The sequence below is a fragment of the Poromitra crassiceps genome (assembly GCF_964638095.1).
Source record: "Poromitra crassiceps genome assembly, chromosome: 7".
NCBI lineage: Eukaryota > Metazoa > Chordata > Actinopteri > Beryciformes > Melamphaidae > Poromitra > Poromitra crassiceps.
In genome coordinates, this window is record NC_139628.1 from 45,689,875 (window position 1) to 45,709,178 (window position 19,304).

Here is a 19,304-nt window from a genome sequence, read left to right on the forward strand (position 1 = left end):
ACAGAGGGAGCCTAAGCAAGACATGGAATACATGTTCAACTTTTTGAGCCATGCAGACTCTGAGCTAGAAAGGTGGAGGCTGGGGTGGTGGAGGCAAAGCAATTGCCCGCAGCAGCGGTGTGAAGCAGCATAGGTGGAGCAAAGATCAGTATTTAAACGGACCGCCATATTGTGAGAATGGCTGTGATTGGTGGATGAACAATGAGCCAATCGGCGGCTGACAGCTGGATACAGCTAGCTAGCGCATCACTTCCGTGTCTCAAAACTTCTTTATATCTGTTGATAGGATAATTACTGTAGGATATTGGTCAATTAGTGTGTTAACACTGTTAGGCCATGGCAAAAAACGGCCAAGAACACCCATTTATGCTAAGTCTATTGCATTCTGCTTGAACGCACTGCACAATCAGTAACTGATACTCTAAATAATGTATTAGAAATATCAGAAATGTATTAAAAAATAAATTTGTTATTGAGGCATATTTTATTGCGGCTATAATTGATATTGATTTATTTTCCACCCCTATGTGCTGTTAATGTACTATACGCCAAGTGTGCAGGCATGTGCGTGTGCGTGCGTGTGTGTGTGCGCCTGTGTGTGTGTGTGTGTGTGTGTCTGTGTCTGTGTGTGTGTGTGTGTGTGCATGTGTGTGTGTGTGTGTGTGTGTGTGTGTGTGTGTGTGTGCGTGCGTGCGTGCGTGCGTGCGTGCGTGCGTGCGTGCGTGCGTGCGTGCGTGTGTGTGTGTGTGTGTGTGCGAAGATCATTTTCACACCAGGCCCATGTGCCGGGCCATCTGGAAGACGTTTCCATTTCCTCAAACATTCTTCCTGCAACAAGGGACACAGATCCAAAACTACACACAGCTGACTTTAGAGAGAGAGAGAGGGAGAGAGAGGGAGAGAGAGGGGGGAGAGAGAGAGGGAGAGAGAGAGGGGAGAGAGAGAGAGAGAGGGGAGAGGGGGGAGAGAGAGAGGGAGAGAGAGAGGGGAGAGAGAGAGTTCAGGATTAGCTTCTGGCTAAACTGTGAAAGTACCCACAGGAAACAATACTTGGCAGAGATTTGATAGCTGGAGACTCTCCCTCTATCTCGCTCGCCCTCTCTCTCTCCTTCACACACAAACGCACACGCACACACACACACACACACACACACACCCTATCTCTCTCCCTCCGCTCCCTCTTACCTTCATCCCAATTTCACAGCCCTCGTAAAAGAAAACGACTTTCTGAAAGGACGCTGCAACTCCTGGACCACACATCACACTGACTGCAGAGTGCTGCACGCGGGCAGTGCTGCCACAACAACTCCTGGACCGCACATCACACTGACTGCAGAGTGCTGCACGCGGGCAGTGCTGCCACAACAACTCCTGGACCACACATCACACTGACTGCAGAGTGCTGCACGGGGGCAGTGCTGCCACAACAACTCCTGTACCACACATCACACTGACTGCAGAGTGCTGCACGGGGGCAGTGCTGCCACAACAACTCCTGTACCACACATCACACTGACTGCAGAGTGCTGCACGTGGGCAGTGCAACTCCTGGACCACACATCACACTGACTGCAGAGTGCTGCACGGGGGCAGTGCTGCCACAACAACTCCTGTACCACACATCACACTGACTGCAGAGTGCTGCACGCGGGCAGTGCTGCCACAACAACTCCTGGACCACACATCACACTGACTGCAGAGTGCTGCACGGGCAGTGCTGCCACAACAACTCCTGGACCACACATCACACTGACTGCAGAGTGCTGCACGGGCAGTGCTGCCACAACAACTCCTGGACCACACATCACACTGACTGCAGAGTGCTGCACGCGGGCAGTGCTGCCACAACAACTCCTGGACCACACATCACACTGACTGCAGAGTGCTGCACGGGCAGTGCTGCCACAACAACTCCTGGACCACACATCACACTGACTGCAGAGTGCTGCACGGGCAGTGCTGCCACTGCCACAACAACTCCATTTTGACCGGCGCCATCTTGTTTTTTTGTTTTGTTTGTTTGTTTTTTGCCAGCGCCACCAGCTATTGTGGGGTCATACTGTAAATCAAGTAAGAAGTAGGGTCATTTTCCCATTCACTGCTACACAATCTGACTTCTTAACACATTGAGTGCCAGCGACGCCATATGGCGTCATTAGAAATTTACCGTAGGCTGCCAGCGACGCCAAATGGCGTCAGTAACTCGAAATTGTTTTTTTGACGGGGGGGTGTCGATCTATGCCTCTTACATCGCCTCTTACAATATGATAGCTATTGAATGTGTCTAACCTATTTTACAGAACCCTTAGGTGGCGACAGCGCACTCCAGATGAGAGAAAGTGGAGTAAAACCATAGAGTAAAACACACAGAAGAAGTCGTTTGGGAAGAGGAAATCGCATCGCATCCGTCCGTATGCAGCTGCTTCATTGAAGCATAACGTAGCTGTGCCCCTGCAGCAGCCAATCTGCTGTCACAATTGAGCACCTCGTGTCCGCTACAACAAACCCATTCGCATGATCAGCCGTGGAGTTCTCAACTGGAAGCATGGTGACATACACGCGGGTGTAAAAAAGCTGGATCTAGCGGAGCGGACTTTTCACTGCTGAGCACACGCAGAGAGCAAACGCACTCACAGCAGAGCAGAGCAGAGAGATACTCCTCCCACAACGGGGGGGGGGGGGGGGGGGGGGAGGGGGGGAGGTGGGGCACGCAGGACACTACAGCCTACAACAGACCCAGGCAGCTGCAGCATTACATCAGAAAATATTAGCAATGAGTCAATGATGTGCTTGAAATGCTTCCTTTCACAAAACGGTCATTATCTCAGCTCGTAGAAAAAAAGGGCTGTTTTTGGTCTAATCAAGCTATCTTCTCCGGCTCATAACTAAAGAACGGAAAATGGGATCAATAAACTTTTTTTTGCAGGTGATAGAAGAGAGTCTCATCGTTATTTGTGCGTGTTCAGTGTTTACATAGTAATTATTAAAGAAATTATATGACTGTTTTAAAATGCATTGCGGCCTATGTGGCACAGTACAGCACCTTTTGCCCAAGGGCCGTGGCACTCAAAGTGTTAACGAGTGAGTTCTATAAAAACCCACCCCAGCCTCCAGTTGTCATGAAGGGGGAAATTAGCTATAGAGACCAAAGGCGTTTTTTGAGCCAGGCTGTATAACCAGGCTGCTCCATGGGGATTTACTCGCTTTTGGAGGCAGCCTCAAGTGGCCATTTGAGGATATGCGGTTTTTGGCACTTCTGCATAGAGTTCTCAGTTTGTGCCTGCTGCTGTCTGTACTTACAGTAGGCTAGATTGATACTCTCTCATTATTCTCTCTTACTCTCTTCCATGCTTACACACAGACACACACACACACACACACACACACACACACACACACACACACACACACACACACACACACACACACACACACACACACACACACACACACTCACACACACACACACACACTCACGCATGCATGTGCTCACACACACACACACACACACACACACACACACACACACACACACACACACACACACACAACCAGAATAACAAACCGAAGCTGTCTATGCATTCACCAGCCAAAACAGCCTACACATTTCTCACATAGAGAAAATCGAAGTATGTGGCAACAGATAAAACTGAAAATGGCGGAGAGAGAATAGACGGGCCAAATCACAGACTGATGAAAAGCCTCGAGTGAAAGATGAGAGACTGCAAACGAGAAGAAGAATGGGCTTTTTCATTAGCGCACATTAATTAAGACGTTTTCACCTCTTCACAATCAGAATCACTCTTATTGCCACAGTATACAACATTACACAATGAGGAATTTGTCTTAGTGTCTGTATGCAGCGTAGCGGTCATGTCAATATTCAGAGATAAAGAAATAGGAAAAACAACAAAAACACAATCACAACATTGCAAGTGCAGTCCAATATGCAATATATACAAATATGTATACAGGAGTGGAGGAGTGTTCAGCTTCTTAGCAGCCACTTTACTGCCATGCTGTGGCACTGTGGAGACAGACAGGGAGGGAGATAGAGGTAGGGCTGGGCAATATGAATATTACTGTATATCAATATCGTGATGTGAGCGCCTTGAGATAACTCTTATGATTTGGTGCTATATAAATATTTGATTGATTGATTGATTGATTGAGACTAGATATCGTCTTAGATTTTGGATATGGTGATATGGCATGTGTTGTCTTTTCCTGGTTTTAAGTGATGTCATTTTCTAAACTTACCAGACTGATTCTAGCTGTTCTATTATTTGCCTTTACCCACTTAGTCATTATATCCACATGATTAGTTATCAAAAATCGAATTCTGTAAATATTTTGTGGGAGCACCAATAGCCATCCCTACAATATTGTCGTGATATCAAGGTGTTTGATTAAAAAATATTGATATTTGATTTTGTCCACATCGCCCAGCCCTAGATGGAAGAGGGAGGTGAAATGTTAATTGCACACTAATTCTACGTTCCAGAACAACTCGGAAGTCGGGGGATTTCCCGGCCGACTAGAAAAAGTATACTGGAACGCAACTCAAAGTTGGAGTTCCTACTTGTAAACTCCAAGAAAAACAAATCGACCCCGACTTCACAGAGAATCAGTTGTCTGACCAACACACAACAGTTTTGTGCACCTGGAATGCTTCGAGGTCAGAAATAAAACATTTCAACCGGGAAATTCTGACCTCCGGGTTGTCTGGAATGCAGCATAAGAACAACATCTCATATTCTCGCTGACAAGAAGGGGCGAAAATGGCATCGTCAGCATAGCACAGTTGTGTCCAATTGTACGGTTCATTCAGTGTGCTTCATTTTCTACTGTTGGTCTTCTTCTTTCTGACTACCATAAATTTCGGACTATAAGCCGCGGCTTTTTCCCCGTTTTTTGGCCCTGCGGCTTATATAACGGTGCGGCTTATCTATGGATTTTTTCCAAAAAAAAAAAAAAAAAAACGGAATTCTCTCTTTTTTAGCACTCTTTCTAACTATAAATCCACTTCTGTTTTAATTTCCTCTCTTGCCCTCTTTTCACCACACCGCGGACACTGTGTGCACTGTAAAAAAAAACACAGGTGGTGTTGTGTTATGTTGTTTTGTTGAAATGTTAATAAATGGGAGCTTCCTCAAACAGCCATCTCTTTCCCGACAATCCCCTCTGTGCATGAACCCTTACATATGGTAATTAAACATTAAAACACAATAAAAAAAATAAAAAATAAAAACATTAAAACACCTGCGGCTTATAGTCCGGTGCGGCTTATATATGTAACAAACAGGCAATTTTGCTGCTGCGGCTTATACTCCGGTGCGGCTTATAGTGCGGAAATTACGGTAGTCTGTCTGTCCAGTGTTTGATCCCGCCCACTTCAATGATCCCTGGCAAAATGCATTGCCTCTAATACTGTAAGGAAGAGGAAAGCAAAGTTTCCTGCTTAATCAGTGAGTAACGCCTGTGTGCACAAGCAACCGCTGTGTAGGGAGAAGTTATTGGGACTGTGCGCGCACACACACACACACACACACACACATGCAGGTACGCATGCACACACACACACACACACACACACACACACACACACACACACACACACACACACACACAAATGTGGCCAGGGCCTCTGTGTTAGGAACAAGAGGAAAATAGGACTAATCCTCTAGTTGGTACCTGCCGCACGTTCGCTCTCCCTCACACTGTTAGCAAATTGTGTGTGTGTGCGTGTGTGTGTGCGTGTGTGTGTGTGTGTGTGTGTGTGTCTGTTGTGCTGGGGGGTTGTTTGCAGTCAACATGCGTAGCCAGGAGGGAAGGTGTTGGGGATGCATACCTACTTATATCAACTATTCTGGATAGAAAACATGAACACACACACAGCTGACCACCACCACTTTCGTCATTTTCCCTCACCAAGGAAGTGTGTGTGTGTGTGTGTGTGTGTGTGTGTGTGTGTGTGTGTGTGTGTGTGTTGTTGTGTGTGTGTGTGTGTGTGTGTTGTTGTGTGTGTGTGTGTGTGTGTGTGTGTGTGTGTGTGTGTGTGTGTGTGTGTGTGTGTGTGTGTGTGTGTGTGTGTGTGTGTGTGTGTGTGTGTGTGTGTGATCATCATCTGTTAGAACAGGCTATTGAGCTGGACTGCTAATAGCCGGCCAACCCAACCTCATGTCCACACAGCAGTGACATCACTAAGCAGATTTTTACTGCTGTCGCCTCCACAGGGTGACGCTGCCTTCAAGTGCTGTGGGAAATATCAAATCACCCCCCCTCCCCCCATTTCACCTTTTATTTCACCAGGCAAGTCATTAAGAACACATTCTTATTCACAATGGCAGCCTGGCAAGCAAGAATAGCCACTTAACACGTTCAGTGCCAGCGACGCCATATGGCGTCATTAGAAATTTACCGTACAGTGCCAGCGACGCCAAATGGCGTCATAACTCCAAATTGTTTTTTTGACGGGGGGGTGTCGATCTAAGCTTCTTACGTCGCCTCTAACAATATTGTAGCTATTGGAGGTCGATAACCTATTTTACAAACCCATTAGGTGGCGACAGCACTCTCCTGATCAGAGAAAAAGGAGCCAAACACACAGAAATAGTCACTGTGGAAAATGAGGAAATCGCATCGCATCCGTCCGTATGCATCGACATGCCTCCATAAACGAGCACAACGCCAGCTGTGCCCCCAGCAGCAGCATCCGCTGTCACAACTGAGCACTTCCATGTACGCTGCAACAGCACATTCACATAATCAGCATTATTATTCCGAACTGGAAGCATGCCAGCCCGTGACAAACACACGCGGAACCAAAAAGCTGAATGTCGCGCACCATTCACTGTGTGTGCGCAGCAAACTCAGCAGAGACTGAGAGCCACCAGACACATAAGACACACCCAGGAGGCGTGTGCAGTTGAGGGGGGGGGGGGGGGGGGAGCACGGAGAGCAGCAGAGCAGCATACACTTCACCCAGACAGACCCGGCTCATAACTAAAGAACGGAAAATGGGATCAATAAACTTTTTTTTGCAGGTGATAGAAGAGAGTCTCATCGTTATTTGTGCGTGTTCAGTGTTTACATAGTAATTATTAAAAAAATTATATGACTGTTTTAAAATGCATTGCGGCCTATGTGGCACAGCAAGCAACCTTTTGCCCAAGGGCCGTGGCACTGAAAGTGTTAAAGGGAAGAATGAGAGATGGGCCAGAAAATAAAAACAACTCATCTTAGGCACAAGAAAACACAGGCAAGCAAACAACAGTGAAGAATGGAGATATGGAGAAGAAACCCTTAAAAAGTGCTATGGGGATATTACATGGTGATAGAGTGCTATGGGGCTATGACATGGTAGAAAAACTGTTGCAGGAATCAGTGACAATGTGAGATGGCATCTTTAAAGGCAGACATTGGAAGAAGTTTCTCTTCTTTTTTTCTTGTTCTTTTTTGCTGAGCATGCAGTCACAGGCTTACTGTAGGCAATTCTGATGGGATTCTGTTGCTGCAGCAACAACTAGCTGTTTAATTTCTCAAACAAAACAACACCTACCTGTACGTTTGTTACAACACCTACCTGTACGTTTCTTACATGGATCCACTTTGCTATTTTTCTGACCAAAAGCAAAGTGAATTCACCGCGTGTTTCTTTATATTTAGGCCTCCGGAAGTTGGCGCCCAGAAGTAGGAGCTTCTGAGGACCACTTGAAGGCAGCATGCGTATCCAACATTTTTGGTAGCGGGGCTTTTGATAGAGAGAGAGAGAGAGAGTTTGGAAGTGAACTGAGGGTGTCTCTCTCTCACACACACACACACACACACACACACACACACACACACACACACACACACACCAACCTACCAGCCTGCCAACTCTGGTTTCTGAATAGACTTGGCAATCTCCATCGCTCCATCATCAGTAACACTTTAGTGGTCACAGAGAGCTCTTCATAAAGCTCTTCATAAAGTCTTATTGCCGCGTTATTTATGAGCTCGCCCAACAATGAGCTTTTCAATAACACACCATGGATAATTACCATGAAACAATGGCCAATATCGTGTTAACGACGTCGTTAAGCGACGCGCACTGGGACCCTCCTATGAGATTATGAGGCTGAAGTCGGGGTCATGGTGGTGGAGCCACGGAGGAGTTTTCTGATTGGTTGATGAGTTCTGGGTTTTTATTTGCTGTTTGTGAAGAGGAGAAGAAAGAGAATCACTTTTACTGACATTTCGACAACTTTAATGGGTGAAGAGATGGCAGCATTTATAACGAAATGCGAGGATTTCTGAGAATGTGACAGTTAAGAAGAAAATATGGGGTTAGGGGGTATGGGGAGTTAGGGCATCCGGGTAGGGCAGCGGTAGATTCCCTGCCTACCAACACGAGGGTCGCAGGTTCGAGCCCCCGTCGAGCCCCCGTGGCTTGGTCGGGTGTCCATACAGGCACAATTGGCCCTTATGGCTATGTGTCCTGGTCGCTGCACTAGTGCCTCCTCTGGTCGGTTCTGAGGGGAGGTGAACTGGGGGGAATAGTGTGCTCCTCCCACATGCTACGTTCTGCTGGTGAAACCCCTCGCTGTCAGGTGAAAAGAAGCGGCTGGCGAGTGCACAGGTATCGGAGGAAGCACGTGCTAGTCTACAACTCTCCCCAGATCGGCAGAGGGGGTGGAGCAACGATTGGGAGGGGGAATTGGCCAAGTACAATTGGGGAGAAAATGATGTCAGAAAAATATCCAAAAATCTAGAAGGGCGCTTATGGTCCAGAGTGGAGCCACTGATAGGCTTTGACGTGGCTTTCAAATATAGTTGGAGTAGCGTTTCGAACCTTGGCCTGGCTTCCCCCTCTCAACCCTGTGGTTGGGTTGCTTCCTTGATGTGAGAACACGATCCGATGTGACTCCCACCCAACTACAGGAAAGCACCCTGCGTCCTGGGTTAAACAAGCTGTGAATCCCTGCAGGAAGCACCCTGCATCCTGGGTTAAACAAGCTGTGAATCCCTGCAGGAAGCACCCTGCATCCTGGGTTAAACAAGCTGTGAATCCCTGCAGGAAGCACCCTGCATCCTGGGTTAAACAAGCTGGGAATCCCTGCAGGAAGCACCCTGCGTCCTGGGTTAAACAAGCTGTGAATCCCTACAGGAAGCACCCTGCATCCTGGGTTAAACAAGCTGGGAATCCCTACAGGAAGCACCCTGCATCCTGGGTTAAACAAGCTGGGAATCCCTACAGGAAACACCCTGCATCCTGGGTTAAACAAGCTGTGAATCCCTGCAGGAAGCCCCCTGCATCCTGGGTTAAACAAGCTGGGAATCCCTGCAGGCAGCACCCTGCATCCTGGGTTAAACAAGCTGTGAATCCCTGCAGGAAGCACCCTGCGTCCTGGGTTAAACAAGCTGTGAATCCCTGCAGGAAGCACCCTGCATCCTGGGTTAAACAAGCTGTGAATCCCTGCAGGAAGCCCCCTGCATCCTGGGTTAAACAAGCTGTGAATTCCTGCAGGAAGCACCCTGCATCCTGGGTTAAACGAGCTGTGAATCCCTGCAGGAAGCCCCCTGCATCCTGGGTTAAACAAGCTGTGAATTCCTGCAGGAAGCACCCTGCACCCTGGGTTAAACAAGCTGGGAATCCCTACAGGAAGCACCCTGCATCCTGGGTTAAACAAGCTGTGAATCCCTGCAGGAAGCACCCTGCATCCTGGGTTAAACAAGCTGTGAATTCCTGCAGGAAGCACCCTGCACCCTGGGTTAAACAAGCTGTGAATTCCTGCAGGAAGCACCCTGCATCCTGGGTTAAACAAGCTGTGAATCCCTGCAGGAAGCACCCTGCATCCTGGGTTAAACAAGCTGTGAATTCCTGCAGGAAGCACCCTGCACCCTGGGTTAAACAAGCTGTGAATTCCTGCAGGAAGCACCCTGCACCCTGGGTTAAACAAGCTGTGAATTCCTGCAGGAAGCACCCTGCATCCTGGGTTAAACAAGCTGGGAATCCCTACAGGAAGCACCCTGCATCCTGGGTTAAACAAGCTGGGAATCCCTACAGGAAGCACCCTGCATCCTGGGTTAAACAAGCTGTGAATCCCTACAGGAAGCACCCTGCATCCTGGGTTAAACAAGCTGTGAATTCCTGCAGGAAGCACCCTGCATCCTGGGTTAAACAAGCTGGGAATCCCTACAGGAAGCACCCTGCATCCTGGGTTAAACAAGCTGGGAATCCCTACAGGAAGCACCCTGCATCCTGGGTTAAACAAGCTGTGAATCCCTACAGGAAGCACCCTGCATCCTGGGTTAAACAAGCTGTGAATCCCTGCAGGAAGCACCCTGCATCCTGGGTTAAACAAGCTGTGAATCCCTGCAGGAAGCACCCTGCATCCTGGGTTAAACAAGCTGTGAATCCCTACAGGAAGCACCCTGCATCCTGGGTTAAACAAGCTGTGAATCCCATCTTCACGAGGAGTTTCACCCTGGAAGAAAGGCCTCTCCCGGCTCCTGCACCAGATTTCCGACCAATGCAGGAAATAACCATTCCCACATATTATGGTCCGCTTGTCATTGTGCGGAACCGAACCAAACCAAGCAATGAGGCATCTCTTCCCCTGATTCTGACCAAAGCAAATGGACTAGTTTGAAAACACCCCTTTGGAATGTGGACTATGCAGGTTCTTGAGCAGAAGCCAGCTCAGTCCCCCGAGTCGTTGGAACAGTAACTGCTGTTTCTGTTCCAGTTAACACGTCGGCCATCTGACCGTGACAGTGCTGTTGAGAGCATCCTTATATAATTTGAGCCAGGAGTTCTCCCTGCCAGAGAGGTGGCCTTTGGCATGTGGCATCGAACAGAACTCTCGTCTATCGATGGTTCAGATCCAGAGATCTTTTGTGATGGGGGACAGACAGCAGACGGGAGGACGGCCATGCCATGTGTCCCGTACGGGGGGCCATGGGCCGAGGCTGAGGGCCCCTCGACCAGTATCCCATGGAGCTACTGGTCCTTCGAGAAGGTGTGGGAGAAAAGCTGACCGAGGTGTGAGTGTGGAGGAGAGTCTGTGTGAGAGTATAGACTAGACTAGAGTATAGACTGACGTAGCCACGTGACCTCACCCAATTGTTTGTGGACTCGTTTTGAAGCCTCGGGTTTTGTCTATTTTACTCTAAATTAAGAAAATGAACATCATGCTGTATTGAAGAAGATTTGAAACTAGTGATTGAGACCATAAAAACATTAGGAAAGTGTTTACTGAGGTAATAAATCAAATTAATTCAAATTCACCCCCCATACAGTTGTCATGAACGGTGAAATTAGCTTAGACACCAACACTGTTTTTTTGTACCAGGCTGTAAACATGTTTATTTCTGCTGTAAAGTTGGGCATTTTAACATGGGGCTCGATGGGGAATGAGTCGCTTTCGCAGCCAGCCTCAAGTGGCCATTCCAGGAACTGCATTTTTTTTTGCCACTTCCACGTTGTCTTCATCTTTCCAAGCTGGATGCTGCCGCTTGTGTGTGAGAGTAGAGCAGTGCTGGCCTGGTGCATGAGGGGCTTGGAGGTGGGGGGGGGGGGAGGGGGCATGACCAAAGACCCCCCCCCCCACCCCAACACACACACCCCTCAGCCCCTGAGGCTGCACTTGTCGCTCTCCTTGAGGCACACACACACACACGCGCGCGCACACACACACACACACACACACCACCGCACGGTTGGATTTTCACTACTGCCGAGCGGAGGTGAGAGAGTGAGAGGAATAACATCCATCCAGCCAGGCTCGGTCACCACTGGCTATCTCAATAAAACACGCACGCACGCATGAAACACGCACATGGACTTCATTCAAGATGGTCGCCTGGACTTTCCAGCCTGCCAGCAACCACCCCCCCCCCCCACACACACACACACACATGCACACACACACACACACTGGTGGCTGTGAGGTCTGGGCAGAAAGCCTGGAGAGGTGGCTGACCGGGCCAGGGGGCTGAAGCAAGCCAAACACTGACTGCACACAAACTCCGTTTCCCAGGAGGCCTTGGCGCTGCCCACAACCCCCCCCCCCCCCCCCCCTTCCTCCTTTTTGGAGGAAGCGCGCCCAGTTGTCGCCGTCACCATGGCGACCGTCACCGGCGCCGTCCGGGCCGTGGCATCCCGCGTGTAATACGTTCATTTAAACGCCGTCAGCTGTGTAAATACAAAGCGTGGAAATAGGAATTGAATCTGACAGGAGATTTAATTATATTTGACTGGTGGTCCATCGCCTTTTTTCTTTCTCTCTTTTTTCTTTGCCCAGGAAGTCTATGCTCGTTCACTTCAGCACAACATTATCCCCCGGCCAAACTAAACCGCGGAAGCCCACCAGGGAGGCAGAAACCGCTCTACCTTATACAAAATGACTAAGATGACTCCAGAAGCACTGGAGCGGGTGCTTTGGCCTTGTTTAATCTAGCCGGAGTTTCTTAGCAGCCCTTCCTCGTTGGCGAGGAAGGGCTGCTAAGGAACACTGTTTTTTTATGGCGTTTTAATTAAAGCTACATTGGCGAGATTCCCTCCTCGCCTTCCCCCTCTGCTTTCTTCCTAGTACAAGAAAAAAAACGTCCAACTCATTCAAGTATTGAGTCTTAAAAAATCGGGGTTTCCTTAAAACAAGCAAAAGAGATCAGTCATTGTGAGATAAATTCCATGTCTTTCTCACGACCGTTTCCCCGCCAAGTGGCATTACCCCATTAGTATGAGGAAAATGACACTTGATTGGAGACAGTTTGCACTGCAAACACAATCAGTTGTGTCCGTGTGAAAATAGTAGCAGCATACGACTAAAGGCCCCGACATGCTGACTCAACACTACACTAAAGCCCTTTTTTAAGATGGCAGTTTTTTGCTGAATATGCATCCGTGAAGCTCAGATGAAGGGATGGGCAGAGAGGAGGACGTGGGCTGCCTGGCCTCAGACTGCCTTAGCTGGCTGGAGAACCTGAGATGATTACAGTACATGATCAGACTGCATTCATGTAGGGCTGCAAATAACGATTATGTTCATAATCGATTAATCTGTCGATTATTTTCTCGATTAATCGATTACCGTAGTTGTTTGGTCTATAAAATGTCAGAAAATGGTGGCAAATGACGATCATTGTTTCCCAAAGCCCCAAGATGATGCTCTCAAATGTCTTGTTTTGTCCACAACTCAAAGATAATATCAGTTTACTGTCATACAGGAGTAAAGAAACCAGAAAATATTGACATTTCAGAAGCTGGAATCAGAGAATTTAACGATTAATCGATTATCAAAATAGTTGTTGATTAATTTTCGGTCGATCGACTAATCGATTAATCGTTGCAGCTCTACATTGATGGTTACATTTCAGCTGTGTGTGTATGTACGTGCGTGCGCGTGTGTGTGTGTGTTGTCCCGTGGGTGTGTGGGTCTGTGTGTTTGTGTGGTGTGTGTATTATGCAGGTCTCATAGTGATGTGTGGTGGGTGGTGTCTATAAATGCGCTTTTGTGTGTACATGTGGGTTGTGTTGTGTGTGGTTAGATGTGTACGTAATGTGTGTGTGTGTGTGTGTGTGTGTGTGTGTCCAGTAGGTGTGAATGCACTGAAAGTGTGAAACATCCCGCAGCGACACGTGTTACATCCCTTTTTTTCCCCTTTTTTCTTGGCATTTGCCATTTGAGAGAGAGAGAGGAAGAGAGAGAGAGGAAGAGAGAGAGAGAGAGAGAGAGAGAGAGAGAGAGAGAGAGAGAGAAAGAGAGAGAGAAAGAGAGAGAGAGAGAGAGAGAGAGAGAGAGAGAGAGAGAGGAAGAGAGAGAGAGGAAGAGAGAGAGAGGGAGAGAGAGAGAGAAAGAGAGAGAGAGAGAGAGAGAGAGAGAGAGTCGTCAAGGTGCTGGAGTACAGATGGAAATGTGGGCGGTAGATGTGTCAGGCGATGATGTCGTCAACCCCGGCCTACACTGCCTCTACAGGCCTGGCATGGCAATCCATCTTTATTTCATGTTCCTTTTCCATGAATCACTTATTGAATAAAGGATGTAGCAGCGATATCTGGGGAAAGCGCATTAGGTGGGCCCTGTATCGCTCATTAGGCGGGGCTCGTATCGCTCGGTAGGCGGGGCCCATATCGCTCCTTAGGTGGACCCTGTATCGCTCGTTAGGTGGGCCCTGTATCGCTCGTTAGGTGGGCCCTGTATCGCTCGTTAGGCGGGGCCCTGTATCACTCGTTAGGTGGGCCCTGTATCGCTCGTTAAGTGGGCCCTGTATCGCTCGTTAAGTGGGCCCTGTATCGCTCGTTAGGTGGGCCCTGTATCGCTCGTTAGGTGGGCCCTGTATCGCTCGTTAGGTGGGCCCTGTATCGCTCGTTAAGTGCGCCCCGTATCGCTCGTTAGGTGGGCCCTGTATCGCTCGTTAGGCTGGGCCCGTATCGCTCGTTAAGTGCGCCCCGTATCGTTCGTTAGGTGGGCCCTGTATCGCTCGTTAGGTGGGCCCTGTATCGCTCGTTAGGCTGGGCCCGTATCGCTCGTTAAGTGCGCCCCGTATCGCTCGTTAGGCGGGCCCTGTATCGCTCGTTAGGCTGGGCCCGTATCGCTCGTTAAGTGCGCCCCGTATCGCTCGTTAGGTGGGCCCTGTATCGCTCGTTAGGTGGGCCCTGTATCGCTTGTTAGGTGGGCCCTGTATCGCTCGTTAGGCTGGGCCCTGTATCACTCGTTAGGTGGGCCCTGTATCGCTCGTTAGGTGGGCCCTGTATCGCTCGTTAGGTGGGCCCTGTATCGCTCGTTAGGTGGGCCCTGTATCGCTCGTTAGGTGGGCCCTGTATCGCTCGTTAGGTGGGCCCTGTATCGCTCGTTAGGTGGGCCCTGTATCGCTCGTTAGGCGGGCCCTGTATCGCTCGTTAAGTGGGCCCTGTATCGCTCGTTAAGTGGGCCCTGTATCGCTCGTTAGGTGGGCCCTGTATCGCTCGTTAGGTGGGCCCTGTATCGCTCGTTAGGTGGGCCCTGTATCGCTCGTTAGGTGGGCCCTGTATCGCTCGTTAGGTGGGCCCTGTATCGCGCGTTAGGTGGGCCCTGTATCGCTCGTTAGGTGGGCCCTGTATCGCTCGTTAGGTGGGCCCTGTATCGCTCGTTAGGTGGGCCCTGTATCGCTCGTTAGGTGGGCCCTGTATCGCTCGTTAGGCTGGGCCCTGTATCGCTCGTTAGGTGGGCCCTGTATCACTCGTTAGGCGGGGCCCATATCGCTCGTTAGGTGGGCCCTGTATCGCTCGTTAGGCGGGGCCCATATCGCTCGTTAGGTGGGCCCTGTATCACTCGTTAGGCTGGGCCCTGTATCGCTCGTTAGGCTGGGCCCTGTATCGCTCGTTAGGCTGGGCCCTGTATCGCTCGTTAGGCTGGGCCCTGTATCGCTCGTTAGGCTGGGCCCTGTATCGCTCGTTAGGTGGGCCCTGTATCGCTCGTTAGGTGGGCCCTGTATCGCTCGTTAGGCTGGGCCCTGTATCGCTCGTTAGGCTGGGCCCTGTATCGCTCGTTAGGCTGGGCCCTGTATCGCTCGTTAGGCTGGGCCCTGTATCGCTCGTTAGGCTGGGCCCTGTATCGCTCGTTAGGTGGGCCTGTATCGCTCGTTAAGTGCGCCCCGTATCGCTCGTGTTTTCCTCCGGAACAAGAAGCCCCTTTTCAGGGAAACAAAAACACAAAGGCCCAGAAGCCCACACAATGGGCAGAGATTGCGTAATGCTTATTTGGCTGCTGGCTGGGATGTTTGGCTCGACCGGGGCTTCCTCTTTAACCCGGCAGAAACAGAGGAATCAGTGAGGATTTGGGTTAATCCTCTTAGCTCCGTGCTTTTGTCTCTCCCCTCCTGCCGATTGGAAGACGAACGCGAGCTCGGACCCCCGACCGAGCAGAACCCAGCAAAGCCCTCCTCCGCCTCAGCGTCTTTAGCCGGCGGCTTCCCGCTGACTTGCTGGCGGAGAAGCTGACAGGTGATAGATCCCTGTCTGAGGTGCGTTTGAGCCACGTGACCCAATGAGAGAGAGGGAGACCACAGAGCTGTCCATCTTTCTCTCTGTTAAGGTCCTTGCACACAGAGTCCGAATTGTTCGCTGCGTTTTTTTTAATCCGTCATCCGAAAAAAACACGTCACGCACAGATACCTTGCACAGAGTCCGATGCGTTAATTATCCAATATTCGTTGCGAAGTTTCATAACGAAAAGAAAACTACCGTGATCCTATTGATCCACAACTGGCAGTGTGTCTGTGTGACTCTCTCTCTCCCCCCCCCCCCCGCGCCCCTCCATACACACACACACACACACACACACACACACACCGCGTCCCGCATTCCAAGCTGGTCTGCAATCACCTGGCACATTCTGTCTTTTAATCCGAATCTCTGTATTCCTGCTTTGTCATAAAATGCTTGTGCTGCGAGACGAAGTGAATTAACTTCTCAGACACCATTTTTCATTGTGAATAGCAACACTACGGCGGCTCTGGGTGGTCAAACACCTGTCAAAACGCTTTTCATGGATGCGGAAAAACGCAGAAAATCGAACCTCGTCCGAAAACTTAAATGACGGACGTAATTGTCGGACTCGGTGTGTCAATGATGATTGACACAAATGAGGTCGTATTCTTTTTTTTCCCGTGCGTCAAATTCGGACGAAAAAACAGACTGTGTGCAAAGTCTTTTACTGTGACCCTTTGAGCATGGTTTTCTCTGTCCCGTGTCTCCGTCCCGTGTCTCTGTCCCGTGTCTTATACCTTTGTCAATCCCCTCGTTTGCTCCCATCGCTGTTCATCAAGTACAGTAGGCTATGGCCCAAAGCTGTGGGTAAAAACCTACAATACTTTGAACCATACTGAGAGGAGGAATTATCTCTCTCTTCCTCTCCATCCGTCTCTGTCAGCAAATCTGTTTCATAGCGATCTGGAAGATCTGCTATTTTCAAGACAACTGCTTTCACCATGACTCATACTCACACACACACGCGCACACATACACACACACACACACACACACGCACACACACCCACACACACACGCACACACACTCACACACACATGAAACCAAATCTATAGATCTGAGTAGAACGCTGTGACAAGATAGAGTGTGAGAAGATAAAGAGAGTGAGAGTGAGAGAGGAGATAACAAGCTGAGGGTAATGCTCAAAGCAAAGACTCTCCTGGTCCTGGATTGATGGAGTGCTGATATTACTGTATATATATATATATATATATATAGATATATATAGATAGATAGATAGATAGATAGATAGATAGATAGATAGATAGATAGATAGATAGATAGATAGAAAGTCAAAGATGAAACAACACAGATATGATGGGTAGTGGGACTTGCCATGCCGCCCCATTCACTTCAATAGAAGTGGCACCAAAGCAAAATGTGAATGTTGTCACTGACAGAATGTCCCTTCCTTCTTTTATACTTTCCTTGCTTCATTCATTCTTTGTCATCATTACGCATTTGGATCAGCAGCTCGATCAGCTGCTGAAGCCACAATCTGTCGTTTTGATTGAACAAATAGTTCAGCTGTGTAGCCTACCTGTGTAACCAATGCTGTGTATTGACCAGTCAGCCTTTAACTTTTTTCCAGTTTTTTCCCATGGCGCGGGGTCAGAAAATGGCAAAGTCAGGACACTCAGTTCGTCAGTCAGTCAGTCAGTCACTCACTCACTTCGAGGGGTGGGTAGGGGAGTGGCTAGGGCATACATGGGTGTGGCCCACGATGGAATTGCAATTTTTTTTTTTTTTTTTTTTTTACACAGTGCACCTGAACGCAACATGCAAGATACCCGCTGAATAAGTGTCCAAATGTTCATGTCATTCTGGCCAATACTCCACTTCTGTTATAGCATTTCAGTCTGGAATATGGAATATCTTTCAATAATCTTTATGACTAAAAGGCTACATTGAATTAGAAATTTAAATAATTAACTCATTGGTTTTGGATTTATTTAGCTTCAAGACTGCATTTTTGTTCGTGTGACCCTCAACACAGGCTTTGAGAATCCTGGGCCACTTACTGATACTTATGCTTAAATTAACCCACTCATATTCTGATTTATTTCAAGAAAAACATTTTGGCTAGTGGAAATTCTAATTGGCTGGTAACTTTAAAATCTAGCAGCCATATTGGCAGCCAGGTGGTCAAAAAAGTTAATTTCAAGCCCTGAGAGCAGGTGGTGACATAGGAGTGAGTGAGAAAAGGATGAAATATTGGTGGTTAAGACTGAATAATGACATCACAACTGTTAATTTAAAATGAGTTATTCCTCTAAACCTGGCTTCAAATGCACCAAATTTTTTGCGCTGGCGCCGTTCGGCCCTCAGCAAAACCTGGTAGCGAGGACATTTTTTGTGGCCCTCTCTATCATCAAAGTTACCCATCCATGGGTTACGGCATCACAATATTTGTTCGGCCCCCGGCAACAATCTGGGTTTCTCATGTGGCCCCCCATGAAAAATAATTGCCCACCCCTGGGCTAGGGGGATATGGGTGGTGGGAGGCGGGCAAGGGAGGGGGGAGGGAAAAGGGGTCGTAGCTAGGGATAGGAAGGTGCTAGAGAGTTGGGATTTGAGGGGTGGGTAGGGGGAGTGGCTAGGGCGATGGCCAGTTTGACAAAGGTGAATCAAATGAAGCCGTTCTGAATTGATTGACCACTATTGGTCAGCGCAAAAGGATCGACCTTCCCACCACTACTGCCGATCGCCAATAGTTCACACCAACATTCAACATCTTTAATTTGGACCATTTTCACTGCCTCCCTTCAAAGCCTGTGAAATCAATATGTAATCAGACTTTATCGCGCTCAGCCAAATCAGTGTTAATTTGACTAAGAGTGTAACATCAACCCGCATGCCAGCGTTCACACCGCACCAAACCCATCACAGTTCATTTAACACTTTGAAATGATGTTGAACAGCTGCCCGGACCCAGAGCCATCTCAGCTCTGTCAGTGGACAGACAACTTTCCGCTCAGCACTTTGCCAACTTCAAATCCTCCTCAATGGAAAGCCAACGCGCTAATACTGCAAAATGTGCCATGGATCCAGCACACACACACACGCACGCACGCACACACACACACACACACACACGCACGCACGCACACACACACACACGCACACGCACACACACACACACAACTTTACTCTATTACGTTCACCGTCAAACCCTTCACTGCTCTTTATGTGAGACATTTCCCAGACGAAATGAATTATCGCACGCCGACCCACATGACAAGACAAATGCTGTATCTCTCTCTCTGTCTCTCTCTGTCTCTGTCTCTC

At 48.8% G+C, this 19,304-nt stretch overlaps 1 protein-coding gene across 1 annotated transcript in view; it reads left to right on the forward strand.

The window, feature by feature from the left end:
* Window positions 1-19,304, forward strand: part of sorcs2 (sortilin-related VPS10 domain containing receptor 2) — a gene marked incomplete at both ends in the record, with an annotated part of 265,843 nt that overhangs the window by 34,992 nt on the left and 211,547 nt on the right. The window lies entirely within an intron of this gene.